The sequence below is a fragment of the Haemaphysalis longicornis genome, unplaced genomic scaffold, assembly GCF_048455015.1.
Source record: "Haemaphysalis longicornis isolate Haplotype H1 unplaced genomic scaffold, Haemaphysalis longicornis Haplotype H1 scaffold_1, whole genome shotgun sequence".
Lineage (NCBI taxonomy): Eukaryota > Metazoa > Arthropoda > Arachnida > Ixodida > Ixodidae > Haemaphysalis > Haemaphysalis longicornis.
Window position 1 is genome coordinate 3333932 of NW_027526203.1, and position 24094 is coordinate 3358025.

Below are 24094 nucleotides of genomic sequence, written 5' to 3' on the forward strand. Positions count from 1 at the left end.
CATCCGCTAGGCGGTCGAGTGGGCATGGGTCTCCCTCGTCATATCTCTATGACAAGCTTCTGAACACTGGGACATACAATACCTTCGAGGAGCTGGTTGAAGCCCAGCGTGTTGGTCAACTCGACCGTCTGGCCTCTACATCGACGGGTCCCTCCATCCTAACAAAATTGGGCATCTCCTTTGCTACGCAGCACGGAGATAAGGTCAGTTTGAGTGACTCTCTCCGATCCCGCTACGTTGTGGCCCCCATCCCAGGGAATATGAGCCCTGCCTTCCATCACGAACACCGCCTTGCCCGGGCAAAGGCCTTACACAAGGCCCACGCTTCGCACCCCACTACGCTGTACGTCGACGCAGCGGAATATCCCGACCATGCAGCCTACGTCGCTGTAGTGGTCAACTCCCTAGGAGACTCTGTTCGGTCGTGTTCGGTCCTGTTCGTGATCGGTCTCCACGCCTCACCCTGAAGTTGGTGAAGAAGTCGCCATTGCCCTAGCCCTTACAGCTGCCCCGGCCACCGCAATAATATCCGACTCGTAGACGGCTCTTCGGAACTTTCCGACGGGTGGTGTATCCCCCATCACCGCACGTATCTTGCAGACTGCACAAACTCCGCTTGCACATTGTACACGCCTGATATGGACTCCGGCCCATTCGTCCCTTCCGGGCAACGAGCTGGCTAACGAGGTAGCCCGAGATTTCTGCTGCCCGGATGCCTCGGATGCTGCCTCTCCACCTCGGGTGGGAGGGAGGGATCGCCTGGTTAGGTATAGGGAAACAACGCAGCACTACCGCCTTAGTTGGATGCACTTCCCCGGCCCCGCTCCCACTTTAAAACGCAGGCAGTCTGTTCAGTGGCGTCGACTGCAGACTAGCACCTTCCCGCATCCCGCATTGTGCCTCCTCCACTGCCCGACGCGATAATGCCACACGTGCACATGGTGCGGCGCGCGTTTTGCTTCCCTCCACCACATAGTGGGTGCGTGCCCCTCGAAACCCCTCCTCCATCCTACTCTGTCCCTGCCCCTTACCACTCTAGAGCAATGGGAGGCTACTCTGCTCAGCCCCGACCACCAAGTTCAGGAGTGTGTGATTCAGCTGACCGAACTCGCCGCTAGGGTCCACGGGCTCCTAGCCGTCGACTAGGGGACTGTATTGTGCCGGTGCCCCCAGCCGGTGCCACTTTCTTAACAGCTCTGGATAAATAAAGTTTTCACCACGACCACCACAACCCACCCGTCATCTTTGAGGACATCTGTTATTTGATAAGGTCGCTACAGGCCGAATCACGGAGAGACAAATACAAGCGCTTATGACGCCGTTTGGATAACAAAGCAAGCCACACGAAACGAAAATCATTACATCATCATCACCAGCCTATCTACGCCCACTGCAGGGCAAAGGCCTCTCCCATTATTCTCCAATTACCCCGGTCCTGTGTCAACTGTGACCAATTTATCCCTATCCCTGCAAGCTTCTTGATCTCATCTGCCCATCTAACTTTCTGCCGCCCCATGCCACGCTTGCCTTCTCTAGGGATCCACTCTGTTACCCTTAATGACCAACGGTTATCTTGCCTTCGCATTACATGCCCTGCCCACGTCCAATTCTTCTTAATTTCTACTAGTATGTCCTGAACACGCGTTTGTTTCCTGACCCACTCTGCTCTGTTCTTGTGCCTTAATGTTACGCCTATCATTTTCCGCTCCATTACCCTCTGAGTCGTTCTCAATTTAAGTTGAACCCTCTTAGTGAGCCTCCAAGTCTCTGCCCCGTAGGTGAGTACTGGTAAGATGCAGCTGTCATACACTTTCTTCTTGAGTGACAATGGTAGGCCGCTATTCATTATGTGCTATTCATTAGCTTTCTTTTAGTCTATGAGGGCAATATATACGGATTCAGTATACTCTGTGCACCTCTCTTCCACCTAATTGATCGTGTGAATGTGGTTCATTGTCGAATAGCCTTTACGAAACCCTGCTTGTTCTTTAGGTTGACTGTAATCTAAGGTGGTAGAAATTCTGTTAGCGATTACTTTTGTAAATAGCTCGTAGACGGCTGACAGTAAGCTGATCGGCCTGCAATTTTTCAAGTCCTTCATGTCAGCTTTCTTATAGATTAAGATGATGTTCGCCTTCTTCCAAGATTCCGGTACACTCGCGGTCATTAGGCATTGCGCGTACAAGTTTGCCAGTTTTACTAGTACAATTTCTCCGCCATCCTTCAAGAGGTGTGCTGTTATCTGATCCTCACCATGTGCTTTGCACCCTTTCATTTCTTTCAAAGCCTTCCTTACTTCTTCGGTCGTTACTGGTGGGCTGTCTATCTCCTCTGAACTACTATCTCGTTCGGCATTATCCTGGATGCCCCGGCTACTGTACAGATGCCTATAGAACTACTTGGCCACTGTGACTATTTTATCACTATTTGTGATGGCATTGCCTTTCTTACCACGCCAAGACGCCTCTCACTGCTTTCAGGCTACCTCCGTTCTTTACAGCGTATTCGATCCTCTCCATATTATACTTCCGTATGTCAGCTGTCTTACGCTTATTGATTAACTTCGAAAGCTCCGCTAGTTCCATTCTGTCAGCTGGGGTGGAGGTGGTCATGGTTTGCCGTTTCCTAATTAGATCTTTCGTCTCCTGGGAAAGTTTACCAGTATCCTGTCTAGCCACCGTGCCCCCGACTTCTACTGCACACTCCGTGATAATTCGTGTAAAGTTGTCGCTGGCTTCCTGCGTCGTAAGCTCGGCTTCCTTGGTAAGAGATGAATATCGGTTCTGCAGCGCGATCCTGAATTCTTCTACTTGACGCCTTACTGTTAGCTTATTAATTGGCTTCTTTAGTACTAGCTTGTTACGATACCTCCTCAAATCTAGCTTAATTCGAGATCTTACCATATGGTGGTCACTGGACCTGACCCTACCGAGCACGTCCACATCCTTCACGACGGCAGGGTTATCGCATAATATGAAGTCTATTTCATTTTTATGGTCCCCATTCTTGCTCCTCCACGTCCACTTCCGGCTATTCCGTTTACAGAAGAAGGTATTCATTATGCGTAGGTTATTCCGTTCTGCAAACTGAACTAGTAGGTCCCCCCTGCTATTTGTACAGCCCAGACCACAGTTCCCAACTGCCTTGTCTCCAACCTGATTCTTGCCTACTTAGCATTGAAGTCTCCCATAACTAAGGTATACTGTGTTTTTACTTTAGCCATTGCCGGTTCCACATCTTCATAGCAGCGTTCCACTACCTGGTCGTCATGGCTGAATGTGGCGGCATAGCCCTGTACCACCTTGAGCTTGTACCTCTTGTTGAGCCTAATTACAAGACCTGCTGCCCTTTCGTTAATGCTAGAGTAGTCTTCCATGTTGCCAGCTATGCTTTTATTGACTAGAAATCCCACTCCCAGTTCTCTTCTGTCCACTAGACCACGGTAACAAAGGACGTCTCCATTTTTAAGCACCATAAGGGCTTCACCTGTCCTCCTAATCTCTATGACATCCCATTTAATGCCCTTTAAATCCTCGAACACGTCTACGCTCGCTTCACTACATAAGGCTCTCGTCTTAAACGTTGCCAGGTTCAGATTACAATGGCGGCCTGTCGGGATCCTGGTATTCTTAGCACCCTCTGCTGCGTCACAGGTCTGACCGCCGCCGTGGTCAGTTGTTTCGCAGCCACTGGAGACTGGGGGCCGTGTGTTAATTGGCGTATTCATGGGAGGTTGGGGCCGTTACTACACCAGGGTGGCCAATCCTGCTCTGGTGAGGGAGTGCATTACCGGCAATGGTCGCTGGGGTCAGGCCTCACCCCAAGCCCCAATCTGAAATTCCATGAATGCGCGGATTTTTTTTCCGGCACGGGGATTCGAACCACAGTCTTTCTGCACGCGAGGCAGATGCTCTACCTTTACGCCACCGCCGCACCACACGGCGGTAGACACGAGGCGTAGACACGTAAATACACGGCGGCGTAGGTACATGGCGGGGGATTAACGCGGCTCTGGAAGCTTCGAAGTTAGAATTCCTGCGCGGCAGGCCCAGTAGCCTAATAAGAAAGAGGAAAATAAAAAGTTGCCCGGGGGCACATACTATTATATGAAAACACGTATTATATGAGACGAGAAATACCAAAAGGCAGTTTGCTGCTTTACAGAAAGCATCCCTACAGAAGTCAAATTCCTATTAATATGGCCTGGAATTACGCTGCCTAAATGAGTTGGCTGGAAGATATAAGAGAGTTTCCGTAAAGAGCGTGTATACCATGCCAGGTAGACCAGTCAGCTTTCACGATTTGCTGCTCAGAGGAGCAGGTTCCGTGCTTCCCTTTTTTTTCGTCCCCTCTTCGAAGAGCGTCGGCGTCTCCCTGTATGACCGGGCGGTGTCATTTTCCCCAACCCATCAGATCGGAGCTGATGGAGTTTTGTACGATACGAATCGATTAAACGGGGAAACAAACTAACTTATTGATGTTCGTTTCGAAAGCAGGGGGTAAAACTTTTATGACGCTACATCGGTAGCGAACGACCGGCTACACACTCCATCCAGTTCAGTAAGTTCCTAGTTAGGGGACTATAGGCACCAGACGGCAACACCAATTACCCGCGGAGCATCAGTTCTACTTGTCGACGCCCCTAGGCTCGCACGCCCACGGCTGCTCGAAGCGCAGAGGACGAGGCGTAGGTGGGCTTCCTCGGTGGGCCCCGCTCCGGATGCGTAGCCAGGTGAGCCCCTCCATCGCTTCAACGGCCGCGCAAGGTTTACATGGTTATTTAATCCCAGAGATGTGGGCCGGCAATGAGTCGACTGGGCCATGTATTCTGCCGGTCGCAGGATCGGTTATGGGAGGCAGAGGCCGAATTCACAAAACAGTTGGGGTGGGTCTAGGGAGGCTACTCGCATAAAAAATAAGCCCATGCAGTTTTAAAGAACGGTGCAAAGCTTTTCCTATATTTCACTCGTGATGACGAATTAATTAACTTCATTGCTGCGAGACGAGGTGCTGGAGTTGGAGCCCGTGCCCAGTGAGAGGCGTTCTTTGAGCGGGATGTCGTGGATCTTGCTGACCATTTGTGCCCTCTCCCCAGTCGTCGCTTGTACGATAGATTGAAACTAGAGTTCCTCTATCTAGCCCCCGCTATACAACTCTGTGCGGGAGCTACATAGAGGAACTCTAGTTGAAACTGGTCGGCAGCTCCATCAAAGACCCTCAAACAACTCAATTCGCGTACTGCTGATAGGCTGGGTAGCTCTGGCACTCCCATACGAGGTGGTGCAGGGTGCCTGGTTTGTGGCCGCGTTTGCACGTGGTAGGATTGGTGGGGTGGTAGTGCGGTTCACTCACTGTTCAAGGAAAAAAATACAGCGTTTTTTGTTTCAGGACGTCTGCTACAGCCAACGCGCAGGTGTACATGAAGCAAGAAGGTTCCTCCAACATTTGGCACTCAATACGCGGGCGCATGTGCTTTATTGCGCATGTTACGAGCATAGGGAATGAATTATGATGATGACGTTTGGATTTTAATGGAGCAAGGCCGACTAAGAGAAAAAAGCGGCAGAGGGAATGAATTCTCGCGTTCTCTTTAAAACTGAACCTCACTGTACATAGCACGTAGAAGGGTCACAGGGGTGTTATGTGGTTAGGAATTCCTTTGCAGTTTTCTCAGGGTGGTAAACTGCAAAATAACGAGAGGTGAGAGTTGGGGGAGGCGTATGCTTACTGGGGTATTCGCCGCACCCAGCGTTTCTATATATCGATAGATGCAGTAATGTTGGTCGCATGAGTGGCATTTCCTGAGGTGCAACTGAAACACTTCGTGAATATGGCTCCGTAGTTGTACTGCGCGTGGCGCCGCAGTTGGCCCTTGCACATCCGTACGGATGGATGCGCACTAGGGATTTTTCATAGGAGCGGAGGGAGGAGTTCAAAATACGGCTACATATTGATGGGGCTAGCATTGTAGGGTCACAAAGTTGTGGCCAGTTGGTTCACTGGTATGAAGCTCGCGTACTTTTCCCGCATATAGAATACGGGCGTGTTAATAATGCCATGTAATTGGATTTCAGTGTCCAACCCCGAAAAAGAACGTGGAGTCAACGACCGAAGGGAACTGCATTAAATGTAGCGAAGGACAGATAAGTAAAGGTGGAAACATGAATACAGAAACTGAAAATATGTCCCGCAATTAGTGACCTGGTTAGACCTGCATGCTTGCCTGTCTGCGCTGTTACAGTTGGGAAGGGGGTTACTGCCTCGTGGGTACCCCACAAGCTGTTTGCGCAAGGTCACGCCTAACCGTACGTCGTACTAATTAGAATCTTGCGATGCGACAATGCATAAATTAGCCTGTTCATTAACTATAAGGTTTGGCTATTCCTACCTCCGAATGCTTGTAGAGAGCGGGAAAATACACTTAATAATAGTGAAAGCGAGTTTAACCGAGCAGTTTGGTTTATATTGCTACGCCATATGAGGGGGAAAAAAACATGACTATCTGGGAATTAAAACTAAATAAATAAATAAATTCAGGGAAGCTTGCACTCACCCGCAAGACTTGAATGGCGGAGCTATTGTAGGGGAGCATTGCCGGATACATTGTTAAGTTTCAGCCTCATTGTTTATTTGCATAGATGCGGTATATACTATAGTAATCGTCGTCATAAGCATCGTCGTCTTGGCGGCGAGTGGTGCCACCGCATTGTAGACTTCCACCAGCTCTTCGCCATCGACTCAGGCAGCGGTGGCGGGATCTGCAAGTCGTCTCGGGAAGGATTCGCTCACTCCAGTTATCCATAATGGCTTCTAGAGGATGCGGCGGCAGCGATGACCTCTACCAATCAGGGTGTCTTTTCAGCTTTACCATTAGCGCAGGAGTTTTTATTTACATGCGTGATAGCGCTTGACGACAGCGGTGGAGTTTCTTTTTTTTTTTTTTTTTCGTTTTTTCTGCTAAAGCCACTGCGCGAGCCGAGGACTCGGCGGTTGCCGCGAGGCACGCGCTCAAGAGCGCTTGGCATTTTCTCGCTCCTTGGAGTTGTTGCCGTTTTTTTTTTTTTTTTTTTTTTCTGCTTAGGTCATTTAGCCAATGGCGAATTTACGGCCAGTAACAACAGCTCTGCTGTAGAAAAATAAATAAAATAAAGTTAGCTCACGCCCGCAAATTTTCAAACACGTAGAGTTTGGCAGTGAAGTTATTCATTTCGTCCAAGCCAGTACTCTGGCAAGTACACCAACAGAGCTTTAGTGGACCGGCCTGCCGTAGGCCCGACGAAGACCCCAAAACTGCTCTCACTTCAAGCCCTAACAGATCATAAAACCCAGATCTCTGCTAGATGTAATGTGGGATCTGGGTCCAGAACATGCGACGAGCTGTTGCCTCTTTGCCCGGCTAAAATGTAGCTCTACTTGATCAATATTTTCCATGATGAACATTTTCTGTACAAAACTCAGTGCGTGGCTGTGCATGTGCGCGCGTGTGTGTACGTGCGTGCGTGTGTGTGCGTATATGTTTGCATGTGCGCGCACGTGTGTGTGTGTGCGTGCGTGTGTGTGCGCGTAAATGTGTGCATTTGCGCGCGTGTGTGTGTGCGTGTGTGTGTGCGTGCGTGTGTGCGTGTGTGTTTGCGTTGTGCGTGCATGTGCGTGCGTGTGTATACGAGTATGCATGTGCGTGCGTGTGTGTGTGCATGCGTGGGCGTGTGCGTGTGTGTGCGTGCGTGAGTGCGCGTAAATGTGTGCACGTGCGCGTGTGTGTGTGGTTGCATGTGCGTGCGTGCGTGTGTGTGTTTGTGTGTGTATACGAGTATGTGAGCATGTGCGTGCGTGTGTGTGCACGCGTGGGCGTGTGCGTGTGCGTGCGTGTGCGTGTGTGTGTGGTTGCGTGTGTGTGTGCGTGCGTGTATGTGCGTTGTGCGTGTGTGTGTGCGTATATATATGTGTGTGCGTAGATGTGTGCATGTGCGCCCGTGCGTATGTGTGCGTGTGTGTGCGTATGTGTGTGTGCGTCTCTGTGTGCGTGTGTGCGCGTATATGTGTGCATGTGCGCGCGTGTGTGTGTGCGTATATGTGTGCATGTGCGCACGCGTGTCTGTGTGCGTCTGTGTGTGCGTCTGTGTGTGCGTGCGTGTGTGCGTGCGTGTGTGTGCGTATATGTGTGCATGTGCGTTGTGTGTGTGTGCGCGTGTGCGTGCGGGCGTGTGTGCGTGTGTATGCGCGCGCGCATTAGCGCACCCAGGATTTTTGACCGAGGGGGTGTTTCAAAATATAGTATTATATAAATAAAAATATAAAGAAATTAATATAAATCTAAATAACTATAAAAATAAATACCCAGAATAAAATGTATAAAGAATAAAAAGGGGTAGTTGCGGAGTTTTTGTTGTTTTTTTTTATACGAAAAAATTAAGCGTCAATCCAGCCGCCATAACACACAAAATTCGCCTGCAGGGGGAATGTAGTAATGAACGTACCTTTACATAAAAAAAGACACGGGAAGCCTTTTTGCCATTGCCCGAAACCTCGGACCCGAGTTTCGAAGCAGAATGGGAATGAAGGGATGATTGGAGATCAGGGTGGGAAGGAAATAAAATAACTAAAGCATTCCTGAATTCCTTATTTTCTGGTGAATTCAAGCAAATCGTAAAGCAAGGGCAATCTCCTGGTGACCCTTTTTTTGCAAAAATGCACAAAGAAAAAGAAAACTTTTCAATGCCGTTTACTATCATTCGCCGCTATACCAAATTTAAAAAAAAAGGCTGTTCACCTGTCTACCAACTGTAAAATGTGGTTTGCGTGGCGGAGCTGCAGCTCAAATTTCAAACACATCTAAATGCGAAAGTTGATCTACCTGCAAGTGAAAGAAATCTGCTAGTGTATACGTTCGCACAATTTGCGCTGGGTAGACAAACTAACCCATATTTCTGGAAGCCTTTTCAGCACGAAACCATTAATTGTTATCCGTGTTCACCTTGGTTTTTACAACTGCGCACGAAACGTTGCCGCACTCCTCGCTAGGACGTTATAAACAGAGCAGATACATATAAGCAAAAACCGGAGTAACATTAGATCGATCACAATCCTGGGCCCCCATATCCGTCACCTCAGAGAATGCCTGCACTCATTTATACCCATATTCCGGGTGCTGACAGGAAAAACATGGGGCTGCTCAGTGTCTTCACTATTGCGACTCTACAAGGCACACTTTCTTGACCTTCTGCGGTACAGCCTCCCAGCGCTGACTGGTTTGTCTAAGACAAAGAGTGCTAGAGTGTGCACAGGCTCAAGTTCTGCGCATCTGCCTGGGGCTTCCAAGGTGGACATCCACGAATGGAGCTCTCTGCGAAGCAAGGTGCACGTCAGCCGTAACACTCCAAGCTCAAGAGTTCCTTCGCACCAACCTCCGTCACGTAACCCGGTGTGCTGACCTTCCTCTAGCACAGGTGTCTTCTCCGCATGTACGGAGCCTCCTACCGGCCAACTTCGAACGCCCAATCAAGCCTGCCTTTCGGCAATGGAAAGTTGCACCATGGGATGTATGCCTCACCATACCAGGTATAGGCAAGAAGTCATCTCTTCCTGAGCCAGCCATGCGATACTTCACGCTGGAGCATATCAGCTCGCGTTATCTTGGCCACGTCCACGTGTATACAGACAGATCCGTGAGGTCTGACTCGTCAGCCATTTGAGTGTGGATTCCGTCGGTGGGACTAACTGTGAAAGAGAAATTCAGTCACAAGACGTCGTCCCCCTTCACTGAGTTAACTGCTATTAGGGCGGTACTCCTTCACATCACCGCTCCCGCTCAGCAATGGGTGATCTTCACCGACTCGCGGCCTGCCCTGCAAGCACTGATGAAGCCATCCCACCGCTGCAGCCAACTTGTGCGTGATCTACACGCATTGCATACATTTGGATACGAGACGGGCACTGCATCTCGCTTCAATGGTGTGGCGTGGCGCGCTGTGTTTATATAACGTAAGTGCTTTTCGGCGCACTTACGCGCGACTGCGGCGGTCTCTCCCTCTTCTCGTTCCCACGCCGACGCTCCGACACCAGACGCCGTGCCTGCGGCCGCAGGGTGCTCGCCCCTCGTGTGCTCGGAGCGAGAAATAAACAGTTCTTGTCTGACTGTAGAAGCGTTGAGTCGTGTCTGCGGCCCTGGCCGATCTCTTTTTCCCCGACGGCTGCTCTCTGCCGTCTCATTTGGAGCCCAACGTGGGGCCCAGGGATTTCAAGCAGTTAGTCAACGTATGTGGAGTCTACGTTCTCTTCGACCACCCCTTCTGTCACCGCTTGCTACTGGTCGACGCCGCCCACGTTTTGGGAACATAATGGAGCCATCCATCGAAAGGTTCGCAGCCATGGACGACACGGCCAAGACGGAAGCGTACAAAGCCTCCGTCGAAGAGGTGAGAAGTTTGAGGGAAGAAGTTGAAGAGATGCGGCGACAACTGACGGAGCTGAAAACAGCAGCCTCGCCATCCTCACTGACTTCTACAGTGCGTCAGCCGCCAGCGACTGACATTGAAGTGCAGCTGCAAGCTACGCAAGAACTGATCGCGGATATGCTTTCACCCGTGTTGTGTCGCCTCGACCAGATTGAAGCAGGGATGCGTGGAGCTTCTTCACCTACGACAGGCAACGAGGACTCCGGCACGAGCGCTTCAGGTAGTCAAGTGGAAACCAAAAAAGAAGAAAACCTCACCACAGCCAGGAACCTCGGTCAAATCCGAAACTACAGGAACTCCAGGTAATCAGAAGGCGCCTCTCACTTCCGTTGCGGCTGCCTCACTTCCACTGCTGGGAAAGGACGTCACGGCGGGGCTCTACCAAACAGAGTTTTGGTTTAAAACCTTCAAAATGGCCAGCGACGTAGCCATCCCCCTGATCGTTTCGAAATTGCCATCGAAAGACTTCAAGTGGATGAGACACCACCTGAAGACAGCTGACGTCACAACCTGGAATCAGCTGAACGCAGTATTCCGCAAGCGCTACAACCTGGATGATGAAGTTGAAACGAAGCAGAAGATGTACGGCGCGAGCCAGCGTTCTGGAGAGTCGTGCACGGACTTCGCCCTCAGAAAATTGGAGCTCATCGAGCAGTGCAGCTACCCCGAAGCCGAAGCCGTGAAATGCAAGTTGATCCTGACCACTCTTTCACCGAAAGCCAAGAAGCATTTATTCGACAAGACTTTCAAGTCTCTGGACCTGCTGTTCGATTCCCTACTGCGCTTCGATCAAGTGTCATCAACTACAGGTAAAGCGCCTGCACTCACCGTGACTGTCGGTACACTGAAGGCTGCACCACCGAAAAAGCAAAGCCCACCAGTTTCTCCCCCAAGGAAACAACCACTCGCCAGATTCGGAAGCAGCACGCCCCCAACTTCGTCTCCTCGAACGTCGAGAAACGCTTCAGGGATGTCGCCACCAGCGTCACCTTCGCACAGCGCTCAGCGTTCAACTCGCCATCAGACACAGGCACCTCGTCTTTGCCTAAACTGCAAGAAATGTGGACATTTCGTCACACGCTGTAGACCGCCGTTGACACGGCAGTTTTTGGTATGGCAAGAGCGTTTCACCAGTGCCAGCCAGGGAAACGACGATGTGATGCCTCTGACGCACGTGACAGGTCATCATTAGTCAAGCGTGTTGCATGTCACACGGAAGGGGGCGGAAAAAGCACCGATGTTTCCATTGAGAGAAGAACGATCTCAGCACTTTTGGACTCAGGAGCAATGAGAAGCCTAATGAACGTTTTCTTGGCACAACAGCTTGAGCTAGAAATTAAGCCATCTTCCCTGCATTTCTCTGCATTCCAGTTTCCGCGAGGCCTACAAAAGCAAACAGAAGGTGTCCTTCACCGACTACGCCTGAACGTTGCCTTCGCTGGTAGCTTTCTTTTCAAAATAGGCTGGGTGGACTCGCCATTGCTCTCCGTGTGCTCTGTGAAAGAAGACATACGGCATGTCTTGTGTTACTGCACGCAGCATACAACTCATCGCGAAACAGCGAACAGAACTCTTGTGCGACGGTTACGTGGATACCTTTTAGAGCTGCATCTCTTACTTGGTCCGTGGCAAAATTACGCTGACGTGGCGTGAGGGACGAAGGCTCACTTAACCTTTTCGTCTGACTCGGGATTAATCGAGGTTCTTTAACCTTGGGATCCTCAGATTTTTTTCCTCCTAGTGTTGTAAATTTTTTCTACGTTCCGAACTGATTTTATTTTCTTCTCCCTATTATTCATTGCTGCTGCGTACTTTGTCCTTTTTTCTTTTCTTTTTTCGCCTCACATATTAGTTGTCGCGAAGCCCCGTTCCGTTTGCTCTTTTCAATTTTTTAGCATCCCTCTTCGGCCACCGAGGCCCAGCTTTTTAAGAAACACATGCGGAGTGTTTGTTGGCCCGTCGGCCGACCCGGGAGACGCGGCTCTGGAGGGGGACCATCGTCGCATCCTGTGTTACCGCGCGCACTGGCGTCTCCGACCCCCCGTTGCGCGCCTACGCGGGCCGCTATGTTCTCCGACCACCGGTCTCGCTCAAACGGCCGCCTGTCTTTTCTCCTTTTCGAGTTTGTATACCTTTACTTCATTCTCACCAGTAATTCTTTTGCCAGAAACGGGCGCCTTCGAGTTTGAACTTTGTGTCTTCTGTGTGTGATTTTTTTTCCTTTTCACTTTGGCGGGGACATGGCTGATTGGTGTTTACAAGTGTCTTCCTGATTGGCTGCGGGTGTGCCTTAGACTTGTTCCCTGGCGTCCGCACTCTCCAGGATGAACTTTTTCCCCCAATACGTCACCCACCGGACCGCGTGAAGCGAATATAACGCGGCGCCTCCGGCTATTGAGGGCGGAGGGCATCCTGCACCAGGGCTCACGTCAGAAACTCTGCCGCTCGTCGTCGTGCCCTCCCGCCGAGAGACCGAGATCCAGTCAGCCATGTCCCGCTAAGTACTCTTAATCTTTTCACTGTCTTTCTCATCAATGTAATAAGTGTAATTGTTTTAAGTTTGTATGTGCGAAATGTCATCAATCTACCCGTAAATTAAACAAGTTAAGTTTAAAACCTCTTCAACGTTTCGACTTCTTCACTGCAATCATCATGCTACAGTAGCGGCAGGTGTTGACCAAAATACGCCGTTACAAAAGTGGTGGAGAGTGCGCGGTAACGAAGACCCCCTCTGCCATCATGGGCTCCCCGGCCCCACTCGTCGTTCATCTTCCTGCTTCTCATCATCAAGATCTTCATCCAGTGCACCGAGCAAAACTCATCTGAGATCGCGTCCTTCGTCCGGTCAACGTCATGGGCGGCCAAGGCAAGCGAAGACATCGTCAAGAGTGAGAATGACTTTCTGTTCACTTCGCGCCCGTTGCCTGGCGACTTGACCCGGGCCCACCAGGCGCGTCATACTCATCACCGACTCCGGCGAAGGGAAGCCACCGGGGTAGCATTTCGGCTGGCGTACCCGCAAATTTTCCCGCCAATTTTTCGCGGGGCTACCATGGTTGCCAGACCAGGCCTGCCCTCTGTTGATTAGCTCGCATCATCCGTATAAAAGCCGCTGATCTGTCAGCCCGCTCTGGTTACAAACCCCTGCGCGTTCGCCGCGCGGGCTCGGGCTCGAGCCCGGGTTTTTTTTCTCGCTTCCCCTTTACGGACTGCCTTTACGGGCCCCATACGTTTGTAGTACCTCCCGAGGGGACGAAGCGAAAAAAAACCCGGGCTCGAGCCCGAGCCCGCGCGGCGAACGCGCAGGGGTTTGTAACCAGAGCGGGCTGACAGATCAGCGGCTTTTATACGGATGATGCGAGCTAATCAACAGAGGGCAGGCCTGGTCTGGCAACCATGGTAGCCCCGCGAAAAAATGGCGGGAAAATTTGCGGGTACGCCAGCCGAAATGCTACCGCCACCGGCCCCGACGCGGACCGAGCGCCGCCGCGACCGCCTCCCTTCGCCGGGACCGCCTAATTTCCGCGCACGCAGTAAGGTGAGAGATTTTTGCCTCTCGGCGCACCGCATTGCTGTAGGCCTGTAGGCTTTTCTTCTCCGCTAGTCCGGGGCGCCCACTGATTGGTTGTCTTTGGTTCATTTGCTTTATCAGCACCAGCCTGCTTATGTAACCAGCCGCTGTTGATGCTGAAGCAACAATTTATAAGCGTGCAGCCGTGGGGTACGTGGGCTCTTCGCGCGGGAGTTGGACGACTTTGTAGTCAGGATCTTAACGGCACAAGCGTTCGGCTCTCCCAGCGAAGGAGACCCGAAGAAGAAGAAGAACCCCACGCGCCTGTAAAAAGGCTGATTTTTTTAGCAGATCTCGCTATACTAGAGACTGCTGATATCTGTTTCCTCGGCTCCTTTCCACCGAAGTTAGGTTTTGTCTTTAATCAAATACGTCAGCCACTTCGGGGTTGGGGGTCTGAGGGAAACGAGGAGTTGAGATGTTTACGCTGCACGCCGCTGCTCGAAGTACAAAGACACCAGCAGGGGTGCCCGGGATGCCGCGGACGGGGAGAGCTAGCGGGTGTACAGTTCTGCGAATGCGTCGGGTTGGCGGAAGTTTCTCACCACTCCTGAGATTTGACAATTCTTTCTTCTTCCGTAAGCATGAACGGTAACTAATGTGTACTTTTAAAGTCTTGTGTGTGAATATTTGATCATGTGTTACCTTTATCATTTCTACCGTTCGTGTCCATAAAATATATGTGTAAATGTTTGCTCGGTTTTATTGTTAATTTCTGAGTATTGACCGGGCAGGAGTGTCTGAACTGTGCTTAGAGGCTTTGCCAGGCACCAACCTTGTATCAAGTGCGCGACCGCCAAGTTGGGAATTTTGTAGTTTTTATGTTTCGATGTTTTGCAGTTTTTCAAATAACTCATTTTCTTAGCTGTTCCTTTGAGTTCTTTGCCGAGGTTTCAAGAAGCGTTGCGGTCTACTTTGGGTATTCTTGTCATAATAGACGCGAAGGATGGCTTTAGAACAAGTGGGGCTGAGTATAAAAATGTGCCGGGTTAAGTGCCCAACTGTTGCAAGTGCCCCTAGGCTTCCACTTGTTCGTGAGATATAACTTCAATAGAGTGAGCCCTTGTATATAATTTTATTTGTTTTAGAGTGCCTTCTTATGAAACGTTTGTAATTCTATTCTGTAAGGCACTGAGTATTTCGTTGAGTGGCGACCGCTGAGACTGCGCTTCTGTTTTCTTTATTTGGTGATCACTTTTGTTGGATAGCGGGTACTTTGCGTCATGTTTATGCGATCTGTTATCAAGGACAGATTATTGCTTTCGCGCCATAATCCCCAGAACTCAGTACATGGGCTGCTAAAAGCGGAACTGCTTTTACGATGTCGATTTCTTTAGGATGTAATTTTTACAGTGTGTATGCATATTCCTGTGTTATTCACAGTGCCCGTGTTGTTTTTTCTTGTTCGTATGTGTAAATGGAACGTTTTCTCCTGTGTTGGATAAGAGACTGTGCGCGCGTTTAGTGAGAACGGGACTCCACTAAGTGACCGCGTGTGCATTGACTGATTCAGCGGAGATAGTTTGTCGACTCCTGTGTTTGAGATGTTTCTTCTTCTTGAGTTCGTATGCCATGTCATTTGAGTATCACCGTCAGTTTGCGAAAATGTGTTATGTTTTAGACTTTGTGCAAGAGTGAGGGCACTCTTTTTTCCGGAGGGGAAGGTGTCGCGAAGCCCCCGTTCCGTTAGCTCTTTTCAATTTTTTAGCATCCCTCTTCGGCCACCAAGGCGCAGCTTTTCTAAGAAACGCATGCGGAGTGTGTGTTGGCCCGTCGGCCGACCCGGGAGACGCGGCTCTGGAGGGGGACCATCGTCGCATCCTGTGTTACCGCGCGCACTGGCGTCTCCGACCCCCCGTTGCGCGCCTACGCGGGCCGCTATGTTCTCCGACCACCGGTCTCGCTCAAACGGCCGCCTGTCTTTTCTCCTTTTCGAGTTTGTATACCTTTACTTTATTCTCACCAGTAATTCTTTTGCCAGAAACGGGCGCCTTCGAGTTTGAACTTTGTGTCTTCTGTGTGTGATTTTTTTCCTTTTCACTTTGGCGGGGACATGGCTGATTGGTGTTTACAAGCGTCTTCCTGATTGGCTGCGGGTGTGCCTTAGACTTGTTCCCTGGCGTCCGCACTCTCTAGGATGCACTTTTTCCCCCAAAACGTCCCCCACCGGACCGCGTGAAGCGAATATAACGCGGCGCCTCCGGCTATTGAGGGCGGAGGGCATCCTGCACGGCTCACGTCAGAAACTCTGCCGCTCGTCGTCGTGCCCACCCGCCGAGAGAATGAGATCCAGTCAGCGATGTCCCACTAAGTACTCTTAATCTTTTCACTGTCTTTCTCATCTATGTAATAAGTGTAATTGTTTCAAGTTTGTATGTGCGAAATGTCACCAATGCTACCCGTAAATTAAACAAGTTAACTTTAAAACCTCTTCAACGTTTCGACTTCTTCACTGCAATCATCATGCTACAGTAGCGGCAGGTGTTCACCAAAATACGCCGTTACACTATGTTCACCCCCATCTGAAATAGCAAGTCCCGCCGTTTGTGGTGCTAACCTCATCAGTGATCATTGAAGCTTCATATCTCTCTCTCTCTCTCTCTCTCTCTCTCTCTCTCTCTCTCTCTCTCTCTCTCTCTCTCCCTCTCAAAACCGAACCTTGCTTATATAACGGGTTTTTAGGTGTGGTCAGTGTCATGGAGTTACTCAAGGAGACAACCCGCATGCCCGTGGCTGTTTGGTTTACTTTAATTAGTGAATCAACAGAAGCAGCTCCCTGTCGTCATACATTTACATACACTCTGTACCCCACGTATGTATATTCAACAAAACTACCTTATTTGTCACATGTAATGAATATGCATGCGTCGTGCTTCGCTCTTTGCAGTTTTACGTGCCATAAATTTTGGGTGCAACGCTCCTGTTTCTGAAAAACTGGCGTCACACGAAAGAGGACGTTCTGATAGGTTGGCCAAGCGGGTTTTCAGTGTAGCCGACGTTGGGGTGTCACTAAAGGAGGCCCACATGCCCTTGGAAACATAGTGGATTGGCGCCTTGGTGAGAGAGTCAGCAGAAGCAGCAGTGTATTGTAACGACTTAGTTAATGTTACATTGCTTCCATCCTTTTAATATTGTGTATGTTAAATTAGGTTTCATTTGTGGTGTGGTCCTGGATTTACACGAAACTGTCTTAGTGGAGTGAGGTATTTTTCAAGATTTCTTGTTTGCTATGAGTACCATAATTTATTCATGTGGATATTGTAGACATTGGTCGTGCTTCTGCAGAGGTTTATACGTGTGGGGTGTACCACATTGTTCTCATGTAAATGTGAGAACTTTTTTTTTCAACAAGTTGGCCTGTAGACGCCTCACTTTCTTTTTTTAAAGATTTTCCTGATGAGTACTGGGTGCTGAACTGGCCTGGAATATTGTTTCACAAGTTTTTTTAGTAAATAAATGCACTGCAAGAAATGCAACATCAAAAAAGAAATTGCATGTCTCTGGTCAAATCGCGCTCTCATTATATAAATTAAATTGATTGGGTAATTGAATCCTTGCTGAACTTTATTTTTGTTTGACATTTCAGGATCCATCAAACAGTACACACTATCCATTGTTTGAGTTTTGGATACCTTGCATCCGTGCTCTATACGTGCAAAAGTAGGAGAAATGAAATTACCCGCCGCGGTGGCTCCGTGGCAAAGGCGTTGCGCTGCTGAGCACGCGGTCACGGGTTCGATTCTCGTCTTCGGCGGCCGCTTTTCTGATGGAGGCGAAAAGCGGAAACGCCTATGTGTACGAGATTTCAGCGCACGTTAAAGATCCCCAGGTGGTCCAAATTAATCCGAAGCAATCCGCTGCAGCGCGCCTCATCGCCTGCGTTGCGTCGGCGCGTAAAACAAAAATGAAATGAGATAACCATCAATTGCATGGCATCTGATCATTGAAATACACTTTCAGACGCCCCATTACGGGTTTGTGCACATACATTTTTTTTAAATAAATGGAGTACTGCAGCCATCATTCGTCATTCAAGCATTTTGTTATTGATTCGCATAATCCAGCTCAGACAATGAGTGCCTGAAAGGAGCCATGAAGAGAAAATGCAAGTTTGTTTTATTCGAAAGATTTCGTGTTTTATAGTGCCCCCAGCGCTTGTCCGGATACAAACGATGCTTTATTCACTGAGAAATTAATCAATTTAAGTTAAAGTTTTGATTTTCCCGCTAAATCGTCTGCAATGACATCACAGGAACCGACCACTCTGTAGCCTAGAATACCTTCATTCACGCATCCGCCGTACAGGGTAGAGACACGTATACGCTGGCGCCGCCATTTTGGGTCGCTCGCTCTCCGCCGAAGCAAGTAAGTGTCAAAACCGCGCTAAAATTATCGCCGCAACGCGGTTTACTGGTGAAGTTTGAATCATCTGCTCGTGGGAAACGGAAAGAACAACGCGTTGAGCACGTTGGCCCAATTGCGGCGGCACGGGACCGTTCAAAGGGTGTCTCCACCCTCTACAGCGGTGATGGTTCGTTCCCGCGTTTCTTTACGTTACCCGAACCTAGATGGCGCCACCATACAGTGGCAAGCCTCTGGTTTGTTCTTGACCGCATTTAAACCTGGCTTGTTTTTGTTCTGAGAGAAAATAATCGTTCCCTGAAACAGTGCTCGCTCGACAAATATGGTCACGTAAGACACCGTTGCTTGCGTCAATCGGCCAGTGTCGTCTGAGACAACCCCAAGCCCGGGCCCGTGTACGTAGTGCTGTGCAGCTAAACCAAACATTGTGCCGGCAGCACGAACAGCAGTACGCATCAGTACTCCTATGTTTACATGTGCTTTCGTAACTTCCACTGATTGTCCCACCATTCTTATGGCTTTGTAAAGAATGTGCCCTAAATTTAAGCGCAAATCGCTCGTTCGAACGGCTAGCTTCTAAGCTGTACCTAATATTTGCGTCTGTTTGTGCCGGCCTCCGCCAATCGCAGAGCTGGCTCGAATGACATCATAGGTTCTGTTGCGGAAAATGAGCTGGTGGGTCGCATCGCCATTCCTTTTTTTCCTAATTATGTAGCTTATTTGAGCGAAGTTTACGTTAAAAGTGGTGTCAGTATGATTCTAACGAGGCAATCTTTTGAATGAACCAAACTTGTGTTTTCTCTTCATGGCTCCTTGAACGAAAAAGAATGCTTAAGAATCCGCACTATTTTGTAGCACGTACATTTTTTTTTTTTTTTTACAACTGCGGTGCTTTTGACAACTTCAAGTTTACGACGCAAACGCGACGTGCGGTTTGTGGACGTACGTGTCTGCTCGCGCGCGTTAACTAGCGTTAACGTTAATTGGTGCCTAATGCGTCCTGGTGGGGTTTATGAAGGATCTGAAAAGCAACCGTGTGATGAAGCGTATCTTGCCAACAACAATAAAATTATTTCGCTTTCCGCAACCATCTTTCCTAGCCGAATAAAAAAAAAAAAAAAAAAAAAGAATGCGCGAATGGCGAGAAGTGCGCGCAAGGCCTTCAACCCTTCAATAGCGGGTATACGTTGGCCTTTTTCATTCGGGTTTTGTGCTTCATGTATATATTTATTTATTATCTATCTATATCTATTTTTATTTATCTATCCATCTATCTATATGTTATTTACTCATTTACTTACTTATTAATATTTAGTCAGTAAGTTAGTTATTTTTACAGCAGGATACTATTTAGGCCCAGGCAGGAGGGGCAACAAAACAAAAACAAAAAAAAAGACGGTAACACGAGACTAGCATCGTTCCCGACAAAGCAGGATCATATCAAATACATCAAAATACATCATTTCCATAAACAATATCGTGCTTGCACAGTGCAGTCGGTTTCTGAAGCACGCGCTGCGCCAAGGACGTCATTGTATCAAGCGTCCATCGCAATGAAATGCCATGCTAGCACCGATTAGCCTTCAGCCTACGCATATCGAAATACGATACGAAACGTCAGATCAGCCGTTCGTAGCCAAGCAGAGCAAAATGCGCCAAATGCCTGGCGCTCCACGCTCGAATCAGATATTTTTAAATCGCCGTTGGATATGTGGCAGCAACGCTTCTAGCTGCCGGCGGCGCGTTTCGGCGAGCGGCGTGGCGCGCCCTCCCGTTTGACTTCGGGGACGCCGCGCGCGGCAGCGGAGACGGGGGGCCTGGAAGCAGACGACGCGCCTCTGTTGCTATGGCAATAAGGCGCACGCACAAAGAGGGGTGGCGGATGCGCAAAAAATAGGGTGTCTAGCCACCCTACCCTGGTCTGGCCCATCACTGGAAACGTCTGGCAACAAAGAATTCTGCAAAACTAAGAATAAACTTAAACTTCATACCTTCAAAAAGTTTGTAATATAAATACAAATTAAAAATAGAGATTGAAACAAACTCCAAACTCTCAAAACAAAAACAATATTGTAATGATCACAAAAATTCGGCCACCCTGTGCAAACTTTTATACAAAGCACTGGCAACATGTAAATAACAAAAGTAAATCGCTTTAATTTTATTCTTCAAATATATCACAAGTGTAAACAACAAAATTATAACTGTTTGTTAACAAAAAAAACACCAACTACTACACTTTTTTTTGTGTATGTGTGGTTACGAAGGTTTGGCCACACTGAACGTTTTTGTGTTGCTAAACACTGGCAACAAAGGTTCATGCAACGCGCAAATAAATTGAAGTCCGCTGCGCCGCCGCTGACCGGTTCTTTTCTCCGTGTTTCCTGCCTGGAGGGGTTCCAGGCAGACCCAGCAGGGCGGCAATCGCTTGGATTACTGTAATACTTGTAGTTCGCGGTAACCAAAAAACTCGGAGGAAAAGAAGTATCATCTAAACACAAATTCGTTACAAAATTTGAAGTTTTGAAAAAAATCAGTCTACAGCAACGCCTCCCGTTTGGCTGCGGCGTTTTTTATTCAAGCCTCCAGGTATTGTTGATCGCATTCTTCGGGATTCGTAATTCTTTGTTGCGTCCCCTCGTTGGTTGCGTCTATGGTTGCGCGCTTCATACACGCGCTAGTTAAGCGGGCTCATAGACTAAGCAGGGACAACCGCGGACCGTTTGACCAGGTAATGCAGTGGTAGGTAGCCCTAGTTTTTTCCTAGTCTGACGAGTTTTCCGCACTGATCGTCACCGCGCTTGCTTGCTGTGGACCTTGGAGAAATGTGCGATGAAGTGGATCAAGTCTGCATTTAGTGACAGTACGCAGGGGCAGCAGTGAAGGAACGGAGCCGAGGCATGTCCTTTCACCGAAAAGCACGCGTCTAACAGCTGTTCGCGACGATCGTAAGCTGGCCCCGAGCCTCGATTCCGTAGTCATGTTTCTCGCGCAAACCATCGTGTGCATGACCAACAATACGACCTAGCTACTGCATTTGTGGATGCATGTGCCCAGTCCGAACAAAGCTCTTTGTGCGGACTACAATTTGGGTTGCTAAAGGTGGCACTGCACATGCCACACCTTTTTGAGGTGTCGGACTGCGTTGTCATGAACCCCCCACCACCCTTTGTTTTGTTCATGCTTGCCACTGGTGTCACTAGACACTTGCCACCTTCAGTGCGTGCGCGCGAGGCGTTTTCCCGTTTGCTCGCAACCAATTTAATTAGGAGCCTGTTGAGGACAGGGGGGCGTGGGGTTGCCGCGGGTAGCGTGTTTCCAAACGCCCCGCTGCGCAGAGCACCCACGTGACATGGGGATATGGCACTGTGCGTGCTATCCTTTTGAGCGCCTGCTAATACGAGCCTACTGTTCGCGCGCTCTGGTCTCGATGTAGAGTACTGAGTACTGTACTGGCGCTGACGGCTTGGGTTCGAGCCCCAGTAGGTCTAGTTCTTAGTGTTTTTTTGTTGCTTAATTTTTTTCTAAGTTTAATGTTTTTAAAACTTAAATCTACGTGTTGCTTTTGTAAATAATGGTGATTTGGCATGTTTCAGGTCACTTTAGGTTCGGAGCGCAGCCAACGACCACGTTGAATTACCGTTCTCCATCGCATGAACAGACGTCACGTGGGAGCTCTGTGCAGCGAAGCGTTTGGAAATATGCTGCCGGGTACGGGGAGATTTGGCGACGCTTACGGGGGGCCTTAGCTAACAAACTGCGCAATTTTCCCTGTAGCTACGAGTAATTTTGTAAAGGGGGAGAGCGAACGTGTGATCTTATGGTAATGCAGCAGCATTAAATGTTTGCGCAACTTTTAGGAAAATGCTGCAGCTGTCAGTGAAGTGATTCGCTTTAATTTGGTTTGTCCAGATATGCATGTCTGCAACGCGGCAGCGATGCCCACGCTTCGTTGTCTTGTGGTTCCAACCTGGGTCCCGGAGCTTGTCGTGCACAAGAGCATAGAGTGTGAGGTAAGGGCCTGCACCTCTACATAAAACCACTAGGAACGGGCCATTCTGGGAACAAAAAACAATTTATTCACCCTCTTCTTAAGAAGGGCATTTTATAAAAAACAGACATGTCAGGTTTCACCATTAAAATGTGTTTTAAAAATATCATGGTATCCCTTCAACGTAGTAACGTCCTAGAGGCACTGAAGTCTGCTTACATACTTTGAAGTGCAAAATCATTGTGGTTTCCCCCGGCTTTCTTACCAACGTCTTGTTTATAGTACTGCTACATCGTGCTTGCATCCATTTCTTTCCTTTCTTCAGCTCTTGTCTCTCCTCGCGACATTCTTTGCCTCCTGTGCTGCCTTGTTTGGGCCCTTGTGACTGCCCTTAGCTGGTACAGAAGTGCTTCCCACCTAGAAGTATCGCATAGCAGAAGACATCACGAGACACAGTGTGAAAGACTCCAACAGGCAGACTGGTGACACTTCACGTGACTACTTGCCCAGGATCAGTGTTATTCATGGCTGGGGTGCGCCCGTTCTCACGTGCTGTCATGTATTTCCTCCCCACTGGCTGGGCTGTCTCATGCCCAATGGGCTTGCACTAGACGCATGTTTAGCATAATTTGTTGCTGAGGCAGTTGGTTCATGACTTAAGGGCAATAGCTAGAGCCCTAACGAGACGCAAACGAAGGGAGACATAAACGACATATGTAGGGGCACCTTTATTTAGCCAGCCACCAGAACCATACAGAAGCCGGGGCACCAAAGCAGTGGGTTTGTCTCGCACCTTGAAGGCACAGGTGTGATTCCCATGCAAACCTAAATGTACCAAATTTGTTTTCAAAACCGGTATTCTACTTTCTGTGCAGTAACTGCCCCGAGAAATTGGACATCGATTCGAGCTTATTAGTCGTGTTTTTACTCTTTGTGGGCGTCGGCCATGTTTGATGTCAGCCGAAAGTGACAGCTGGAGTTAACACCCGTGATGCATATAACGCTTTTGTAATAATAAATGATTTTTTGCTGTATAGCAGCCTTCCTGTTATATTCCGATTTCAACCCCAATATTTATATGCATGCCCCCATTCTACACTGGAGCACTTTCCACCGCAGATTTGTAATTTGCATTAAACAATTTATTAGCCAAAACTATACTCTATTTCATGTTTTGCAATAAACGAACAGTCATCTGCGTTAAGAAAAAAAATTGGCCAGTGACAGTATGCTGGAGCAGCAGCGAATGAACGGAATCGGGCCTGTCCTTTCACCACTTCCGCACATGTATCATCGCTTCTGGATAACAGCTGTTCGAGACGATCGTAAGCCGCTCTTGCGCAAGCCATGTTTTGAACGTCATGTGTACAAGCAGCAGTACGAGCTAGTTCATGCATCGATGCATGTGCCCACTCCGAATGATGCTCAAGTGGCACTGAAAGTGATGCCACCACTTTTTCACATGTCGGACTGAATTGCCCTGGAGGCCTGTTTTTTTTTTTTTTTTTTCCATTCATATCAACTTCAGTGTGCGCGAGGTGTTTTCTTGTTTGCTCACCTTCAATTTAACGAGTATCCTGTGCCATTATTTGTAGCCTCAAGGTTTCCTATGTAATTTTCGAGGACGGCGCATAAAATTGCCTTATTACGCGTACCACACTAGTCACAGTTAAAGCGGTACACTTTCCCATTTGGCGCAAAATCGCTACCGCTCAC

General features: G+C 48.9%; 1 long non-coding RNA gene across 3 annotated transcripts in view; it reads left to right on the plus strand.

Moving 5' to 3' along the window:
- Positions 1-20745: 20745 nt before the first annotated feature.
- LOC144162922 (uncharacterized) overlaps positions 20746-24094 on the plus strand; it is a 42443-nt gene continuing 39094 nt past the window's right edge. For all 3 annotated transcript variants that reach the window (XR_013320796.1, XR_013320797.1, XR_013320799.1), the window contains exons 1-2: positions 20746-20976; positions 22300-22400. This is a non-coding gene — a long non-coding RNA (uncharacterized LOC144162922). The remainder of the gene's footprint in view (positions 20977-22299; positions 22401-24094) is intronic.